Source organism: Pristiophorus japonicus, chromosome 20, assembly GCF_044704955.1.
Source record: "Pristiophorus japonicus isolate sPriJap1 chromosome 20, sPriJap1.hap1, whole genome shotgun sequence".
Taxonomy (NCBI): Eukaryota; Metazoa; Chordata; class Chondrichthyes; family Pristiophoridae; genus Pristiophorus; species Pristiophorus japonicus.
Genome location: NC_091996.1, coordinates 92,162,770 through 92,172,249, shown reverse-complemented (window position 1 = coordinate 92,172,249; position 9,480 = coordinate 92,162,770). Strand labels below are relative to the sequence as shown.

The window sequence follows — 9,480 nt, the reverse complement described above, 5'->3', positions numbered from 1 at the left end:
CTGCACACTGTTCTCGCACTCTCTCTCGCACTCTCTCTCTCTCACATCCCAGTCTATCCGTCTCTCTCACACTCCCAATCTCTGTCTCCCCCTTTCCCTTTCTCTCATCCCAGTCTGTCTGTCTCTCGCACACTCCTTTTCCTCCCCTCCCTCCCCTCCCCCCCACGACCTCCCCCCAATTGCGCTATCTTTCCCTCCCTCTTACCCACACTCTCCCTCCCTGCCACACACAGCCACACAGACTCCAGTCCCTCTCTCGCTGTAACTGTAGCCATCCGTTACCCCGACCAGCCGCTGTGGGGACAGAGTTTGGTCTTTCCCGCAGTGCGAGTGTGAGTGTGAGCGTGAGTGAGCGACCGCGGCTCAGGCCCACAGAGCATGAGTGAGCACGGCTCAGACCCACAGCGTGAGTGAGCGAGCATGGCTCAGACCCACAGAGCATGAGTGAGCATGAGTGAGTGAGCATGGCTCAGACCCACAGAGCATGAGTGAGCATGAGTGAGTGAGCATGGCTCAGACCCACAGAGCATGAGTGAGCACGGCTCAGACCCACAGAGCATGAGTGAGCGAGCATGGCTCAGACCCACAGAGCATGAGTGAGCACGGCTCAGACCCACAGAGCATGAGTGAGCACGGCTCAGACCCACAGAGCATGAGTGAGCGAGCATGGCTCAGACCCACAGAGCATGAGTGAGCACGGCTCAGACCCACAGAGCATGAGTGAGCACGGCTCAGACCCACAGAGCATGAGTGAGCGAGCATGGCTCAGACCCACAGAGCATGAGTGAGCACGGCTCAGACCCACAGAGCATGAGTGAGCATGAGTGAGCACGGCTCAGACCCACAGAGCATGAGTGAGCATGAGTGAGTGAGCACGGCTCAGACCCACAGAGCATGAGTGAGCATGAGTGAGTGAGCACGGCTCAGACCCACAGAGCATGAGTGAGCATGAGTGAGTGAGCATGGCTCAGACCCACAGAGCATGAGTGAGCATGAGTGAGTGAGCACGGCTCAGACCCACAGAGCATGAGTGAGCATGAGTGAGTGAGCATGGCTCAGACCCACAGAGCGCGAGATTCAGGCTAACACTGGGCAGCACAGTTCCCATGTATCAGAAGAACCCCTCTCAGTTATTCTCACTAGCCCAACCTCCTCCCCGGGCCTGCAGCCTCAGACAGGGTTAATTGTACAGCAGTGAGACAGTGGGCATCATGTCAGAGTGAGTGCGCTGGTGGAATCGGAATCAATTTCACACACCAGTGAATGCTGAACATGTGCGGGGGTACACAGACAAGACCAGCGGTTAGACAAGGCTGGGAAAGGGACAGTGGGACACCAGCCAGGCCACTGGACACAGTCACACCGCACAGGCGGCCATTGGGCCCATCGAGCCTGTGCCGGCTCTGTGAGTGAGCGATCCCATCAGTCCCACTCCCCCTGCTCTTTCCCCACAGCCCTGTGAATGTTTCCCCGTCAAGTATTTATCCAATTCCCGGTTTGAAAGTTACTATTGAATCTGCTCCCACCGCCCTTTCAGGCAGCGCGTTCCCAATCACAACAACTTGCTGCGTAAACACATTCTCCCCATCTCCCCCTCTGGTTCCATCGCCGATTATCGTCAATCTGTGTCCCTCTGGTTACCAACCCTCCTGCCCCGGGAACAGTCTCTCCTTATTTACTCCATCAAAACCCCTCGTGATTCCGAACACCTCGATTAAATCTCCTCTTAATGAGTGCTGCACTGTCAGGAGATTGCAGAGATAGGGAGGGGCGAGGGCCATGGAGGGATTTGTAAACAAAGATGAGAATTTTGAAATTGAGGCGTTGCCAGACCGGGAGCCAATGTAGATCAGCGAGCACAGGGGGTGATGGGTGAGCGGGACTCGGTGCGAGTTAGGACACGGGGCAACGAGCACAGGGGGTGATGGGTGAGCGGGACTCGGTGCGAGTTAGGACACGGGTCAGCGAGCACAGGGGGTGATGGGTGAGCAGGACTGCGTGCGAGTTAGGACACGGGGCAGCGAGCACAGAGGGTGATGGGTGAGCGGGACTGGGTGTGAGTTAGGACACGGGGCAGCGAGCACAGGGGGTGATGGGTGAGCGGGACTCGGTGCGAGTTAGGACACGGGGCAGCGAGCACAGGGGGTGATGGGTGAGCGGGACTCGGTGCGAGTTAGGACACGGGGCAGCGAGCACAGAGGGTGATGGGTGAGCGGGACTGGGTGTGAGTTAGGACACGGGGCAGCGAGCACAGGGGGTGATGGGTGAGCGGGACTCGGTGCGAGTTAGGACACGGGGCAGCGAGCACAGGGGGTGATGGGTGAGCGGGACTCGGTGCGAGTTAGGACACGGGGCAGCGAGCACAGGGGGTGATGGGTGAGCGGGACTCGGTGCGAGTTAGGACACGGGGCAGCGAGCACAGGGGGTGATGGGTGAGCGGGACTCGGTGCGAGTTAGGACACGGGGCAGCCGAGTTTGGGATGAGCGTCAGAGGTGGTGAAATAATCAGGAGGCTGGAGGTGGGGAGGGAGGGGGGGTGTGGGGCAGGGTGTCCCGACAGCGAAAGGGTCACGACTCGGGTCTTCCACCACGCCCCGGGGAATTATCAACCCCCCCCCCCCCCCGGCAACTCCACCCTCCCCCCCAATCTCAGGAGGACACTTTTGTCCGGTGACAGTTTCCCATTCTCTGTCTGCAGTGCCACAAAAGAGATTGGCAAATCTCTCAAAACTCAGGCCGGTGACCCACAGCAATGATTTACACATCAGAACCGCGGCTGCTGCGGAACAGCGCTGGGTACCGCGGGCAGCGGCAACGCGTCGTGATTGGACGAGAGGCGGGCGTGTTCTCGGAGGAAGGATGTCAGGAGACCACGGAAGTTACAGGAAGAGGAACATAGCAGCATTAGTGTGACGCAAGAATTCATACCGCAACAGTCAGACACAGGAGAGAAGCATCTCGCGTCACTGACTCTCACTGGGGTACGGGTCCCACACACACTGACTCTCACTGGGGTACGGGTCCCACACACACTGACTCTCACTGGGGTACAGTCCCACACACACTGACTCTCACTGGGGTACAGTCCCACACACACTGACTCTCACTGGGGTACAGTCCCAAATACACTGACTCTCACTGGGGTACGGGTCCCACAAACACTGACTCTCACTGGGGTACAGTCCCACACACACTGACCCTCACTGGGGTACGGGTCCCACACACACTGACTCTCACTGGGGTACAGTCCCACACACACTGACTCTCACTGGGGTACGGGTCCCACACACACTGACTCTCACTGGGGTACAGTCCCCCACACACTGACTCTCACTGGGGTACGGGTCCCACACACACTGACTCTCACTGGGGTACGGGTCCCACACACACTGACTCTCACTGGGGTACAGTCCCACACACACTGACTCTCACTGGGGTACGGGTCCCACACACTGACTCTCACTGGGGTACGGGTCCCACACACACTGACTCTCACTGGGGTACGGGTCCCACACACACTGACTCTCACTGGGGTACGGGTCCCACACACTGACTCTCACTGGGGTACGGGTCCCACACACACTGACTCTCACTGGGGTACAGTCCCACACACACTGACTCTCACTGGGGTACAGTCCCACACACACTGACTCTCACTGGGGTACGGGTCCCACACACACTGACTCTCACTGGGGTACGGGTCCCACACACACTGACTCTCACTGGGGTACGGGTCCCACACACACTGACCCTCACTGGGGTACGGGTCCCACACACACTGACTCTCACTGGGGTACGGGTCCCACACACACCGACTCTCACTGGGATACAGAGGGTAGGGGGTCCCACAAAGACTAGCCGCCCTCCGAAACCTGCCTGTTTGCATGCGCTGAGCGCAGTGAGTGTTGGCAGGGAATTTGGAAACTGCACAGAAGGGGGATCCGGGACTCCACTCCGTCACCACCCTGACTGAGATCGGAGACGATCGGCCACACCATCTGGTCTGCGTGGCTGCAAGCCGCAGCGGTCTCGGAACTGACCCACGCAGGGCTGGGATGAGGAGATGCAACACACGCTAAGCACAGCCCCACTGACACTTCAGCCACACACGGAGACACAGTCCCAGACACACAGGGCCGCGGAAATCAGCGGCAGTATGCTGCCGGGTGGCCGGCTATCGGCTCAAGAGCTGTGTCTTGCAGGGTGTCATCTCCACTGGACCCCTCAGCAATCAGAAACACCCCCCCCCCGCTGGATATTAACACTTTCTCATGACTAGAAATATTCACAGTTCGCAGTGCAGTGAATGCAACCAGAGGTAATTAATTGAGAGCCTCACATGTTCAACATCACACGACACAATAAGAACATAAGAAATAGGAGCAGGAGTCGGCCATTCGGCCCCTCGAGCCTGCTCCGCCATTTAATACGATCATGGCTGATCCGATCATGGACTCAGCTCCACTTCCCCGCCCGCTCCCCATAACCCCTTATCTCTTATCGGTTAAGAAACTGTCTATTTCTGTCTTAAATTTATTCGATGTCCCGGCTTCCACAGCTCTCTGAGGCAGCGAATTCCACAGATTCACAACCCTCGGAGAAGAAATTCCTCCTCATCTCAGTTTTAAATGGGCGGCCCCTTATTCTAGGATCACGCCCCCTAGTTCTAGTCTCCCCCATCAGTGGAAACATCCTCTCTGCATTCACCCTGCCACAAGCCCCCTCAATGTAACGCAGGGAATGATGAGTGGCCATTTGGCCCATCAGCTCCCCAACCCCCCCCCCCCCCGCCTCCCTCGAGTGTGGGGTGCAGGAGCGAGCGGGAGGCTGAAAGGAAGGCCCCAAAACCAATCAACCGACACGCTCGTTTCCGCTGAAGTTTGACACAGGATGTGGCTCTGCCCGATACTCATCGAGCACAGTGCCTTCCTGCCCCCGACACAAACAACCCGACCGCGCAGCCCAGGATAAATGTCGCATGACAGGGCGCCCGGGGTTTGGGGGGGGGTTCAAAGTGCACACCGCCGGTTTGACCCAGTTTTCCACCCACCCCATACGTCAAAATGTACCACGCCTGCTGGGAGTTGGGTGCTGCCTGCCCAGCAGAAGCTCTCCAAGCGGTCACTTCATTGACAGCGAGAGTCAGTCGGAAATTCGACTGCAGACGGCATCGCAATGTCACACTCACACACTCACAGGTCACGCTGTCGAATTTATACCCGCTGCAGAGACAACACGCATGTCGCTACACCGCTTCCCGTCAAACACGCCCAACAGGAGAACCCCGCCTGCAGGGGGAAAATGGGGAGCGAGCCAAAACAGGAACAGGAGGCGGCCCATTCAGCCCCTCGAGCCTGTTACACAGGAACAGGAGGAGGCCCATTCAGCCCCTCGAGCCTGTTACACAGGAACAGGAGGAGGCCCATTCAGCCCCTCGAGCCTGTTACACAGGAACAGGAGGAGGCCCATTCAGCCCCTCGAGCCTGTTACACAGGAACAGGAGGCGGCCCATTCAGCCCCTCGAGCCAGTTACACAGGAACAGGAGGAGGCCCATTCAGCCCCTCGAGCCTGTTACACAGGAACAGGAGGAGGCCCATTCAGCCCCTCGAGCCTGTTACACAGGAACAGGAGGCGGCCCATTCAGCCCCTCGAGCCAGTTACACAGGAACAGGAGGAGGCCCATTCAGCCCCTCGAGCCTGTTACACAGGAAGAGGAGGAGGCCCATTCAGCCCCTCGAGCCTGTTACACAGGAAGAGGAGGAGGCCCATTCAGCCCCTCGAGCCTGTTACACAGGAACAGGAGGAGACCCATTCAGCCCCTCGAGCCTGTTACACAGGAACAGGAGGAGGCCCATTCAGCCCCTCGAGCCTGTTACACAGGAAGAGGAGGAGGCCCATTCAGCCCCTCGAGCCTGTTACACAGGAACAGGAGGAGGCCCATTCAGCCCCTCGAGCCTGTTACACAGGAACAGGAGGCGGCCCATTCAGCCCCTCGAGCCAGTTACACAGGAACAGGAGGAGGCCCATTCAGCCCCTCGAGCCTGTTACACAGGAAGAGGAGGAGGCCCATTCAGCCCCTCGAGCCTGTTACACAGGAAGAGGAGGAGGCCCATTCAGCCCCTCGAGCCTGTTACACAGGAACAGGAGGAGACCCATTCAGCCCCTCGAGCCTGTTACACAGGAACAGGAGGAGGCCCATTCAGCCCCTCGAGCCTGTTACACAGGAACAGGAGGAGGCCCATTCAGCCCCTCGAGCCTGTTACACAGGAACAGGAGGAGGCCCATTCGGCCCCTCGAGCCTGTTACACAGGAACAGGAGGAGGCCCATTCGGCCCCTCGAGCCTGTTACACAGGAACAGGAGGAGGCCCATTCGGCCCCTCGAGCCTGTTACACAGGAACAGGAGGAGGCCCATTCGGCCCCTCGAGCCTGTTACACAGGAACAGGAGGAGGCCCATTCGGCCCCTCGAGCCTGTTACACAGGAACAGGAGGAGGCCCATTCGGCCCCTCGAGCCTGTTACACAGGAACAGGAGGAGGCCCATTCGGCCCCTCGAGCCTGTTACACAGGAACAGGAGGAGGCCCATTCGGCCCCTCGAGCCTGTTACACAGGAACAGGAGGAGGCCCATTCGGCCCCTCGAGCCTGTTACACAGGAACAGGAGGAGGCCCATTCGGCCCCTTGAGCCTGTTCTGCCATGCGATGAAACCATGGCCAATCTTCTACCTCAACTCCACCTTCCTGCTTTGGTTCAGTAACCCTCTCCAAACAATAATCTAGCGATCTCAGATTGAAAGTGATTAAGTGATTTAGCATCGAGTGCTTTTTGTGGGCGAGAGTTGCACACTTCTACCACCCTGTGTGTAAAGCAATGTTTCCTAGCTTCTCTCCTGCATGGCTTGGCTCTGATTTTAAGGCGATGTCCCCTTGTCCGAAGCTCCCTCGATCCTTCCTATCAATTCTTTACCAAAATCATAAAAACTCCAATCAAACCCCCCCTTTAACTTTCAATATTGCAAGGAATGCAAGCCGGGTTTTCTGTAATTGCTCCTCATGATCGAACCCTTGGAGCCCGGGTAACCATCTGCTGAATCTGTGTTGCGTTCCTTCCAAGGCCAATGGGTCCTTTGTACGATGAGGTACCCAGAACAGTACACAGTGCTCCAGGTGCGACCTAACCAAACTTTGCGTAGCTGTAGTTTGAAGGTGGATAAATCCCCAGGCCCGGATTAAATGTATCACAGGCTGTTAAGAGAAGTAATTGAGAAAATAGCAGACGCTCTGATCAGAAGCAGGAACCCTGGCTGATTTCCCCCTCTCTCTAACCCAGGGGTCACTGGGCAGTGATCAGAAGCAGGAACCCTGGCTGATTTCCCCCTCTCTCTAACCCAGGGGTCACTGGGCAGTGATCAGGAGCAGGAACCCTGGCTGATTTCCCCTCTCTCTAACCCAGGGGTCACTGGGCAGTGATCAGGAGCAGGAACCCTGGCTGATTTCCCCCTCTCTCTAATCCAGGGGTCACTGGGCAGTGATCAGGAGCAGGAACCCGGGCTGATTTCCCCCCCTCTCTCTAACCCAGGGGTCACTGGGCAGTGATCAGGAGCAGGAACCCTGGCTGATTTCCCCTCTCTCTCTAACCCAGGGGTCACTGGGCAGTGATCAGGAGCAGGAACCCTGGCTGATTTCCCCTCTCTCTAACCCAGGGATCACTGGGCAGTGATCGGGGCAGGAACCCTGGCTGATTTCCCCTCTCTCTCTAACCCAGGGGTCACTGGGCAGTGATCAGGAGCAGGAACCCTGGCTGATTTCCCCCCTCTCTAACCCAGGGGTCACTGGGCAGTGATCAGGAGCAGGAACCCTGGCTGATTTCCCCTCTCTCTAACCCAGGGGTCACTGGGCAGTGATCAGGAGCAGGAACCCTGGCTGATTTCCCCTCTCTCTAACCCAGGGATCACTGGGCAGTGATCAGGAGCAGGAACCCTGGCTGATTTCCCCTCTCTCTAATCCAGGGGTCACTGGGCAGTGATCAGGAGCAGGAACCCTGGCTGATTTCCCCACTCTCTAATCCAGGGGTCACTGGGCAGTGATCAGGAGCAGGAACCCTGGCTGATTTCCCCCCTCTCTAACCCAGGGATCACTGGGCAGTGAACAGGAGCAGGAACCCTGGCCGATTTCCCCCCTCTCTAACCCAGGGATCACTGGACAGTGATCAGGAGCAGGAACCCTGGCTGATTTCCCCTCCTCTCTCTAACCCAGGGGTCACTGGGCAGTGATCAGGAACCCGGGCACAGACCTGCTGAGGGATGCTCTGAGCGTTCATACACTGAGGCAGTAGGCACCATCAGTCTTATTACCGAACTCCCCGGATTGTGGGGGCCGGGCTGAGGGAATAAGAGTCAGACGAGAACTGCTTCAGATTCCCTCGACAAGCCCTTGGACGATCTCTCGGATCTCAAGGCAGTTGCTGATTAATTCGTACTCTCTGCTCCAGAGCCCTGCTCCCTTCCTCCCTCATACAAGCCCCGAGCCCCTGGTATGGGCTTTATATAAAGGCAGGTGTACCCGACATTCCCAGCGACATTCCTCCAGTCCAGGCCCATCGAAGGCCTCAGCACCAGCAGTGCCCGCAAGGCTTCAGTACATTCCCTCCCCGATCTCGCAGTGCACAGGGCGATCCCATCTCCCAATGCCAGACACCAACTGGGAGGATGCAGAGAGAGCCATGCCGGGCTTGCGCAGTTCTCCAATCAGCCACCAGGGATCGCTCACGAGCAAACGCGGAGTGACACAGACACACAGAGCTCTGGAATTCCCTCCCCAAACCTCTCCACCTCCTTTATCGCACTTCTTAACAGTGTACTTGGGGGTGGGGGGGACTGAGTCAGAGGGTACTGATACTCAGCCTTGGCTGGAAGGACACGGCTCGAGACCCAGGCTCCGTGTGTGGGAGTCTCTCTCAGTCTCAACTCCCTGTGCAGACTGACAGAGCTCTGGAAACACACTATCCAGGATTTGGCAGAGAGAGAGAGAGTAAAATTGGAGAGAGAGAGAGTAAAATTGGAGAGAGAGAGAGAGAGAGTAAAATTGGAGAGAGAGAGAGAGAGAGTAAAATTGGAGAGAGAGAGAGAGAGAGTAAAATTGGAGAGAGAGAGAGAGAGTAAAATTGGAGAGAGAGAGAGAGAGTAAAATTGGAGAGAGAGAGAGAGAGTAAAATTGGAGAGAGAGAGAGTAAAATTGGAGAGAGAGAGAGTAAAATTGGAGAGAGAGAGAGAGAGTAAAATTGGAGAGAGAGAGAGAGTAAAATTGGAGAGAGAGAGAGAGTAAAATTGGAGAGAGAGAGAGAGAGTAAAATTGGAGAGAGAGAGAGAGAGTAAAATTGGAGAGAGAGAGAGAGAGTAAAATTGGAGAGAGAGAGAGAGTAAAATTGGAGAGAGAGAGAGAGTAAAATTGGAGAGAGAGAGAGAGAGTAAAATTGGAGAG

General features: G+C 57.0%; 2 protein-coding genes across 3 annotated transcripts in view; one reads left to right on the top strand and one right to left on the bottom strand.

Annotated features, from left to right (window-relative positions):
* Positions 1–9,480, top strand: part of LOC139232695 (profilin-1-like) — a 762,729-nt gene that overhangs the window by 599,083 nt on the left and 154,166 nt on the right. The window lies entirely within an intron of this gene.
* The window catches only part of LOC139233054 (DISP complex protein LRCH3-like), a 37,632-nt gene that overhangs the window by 25,061 nt on the left and 3,091 nt on the right, over positions 1–9,480 (bottom strand). The window lies entirely within an intron of this gene.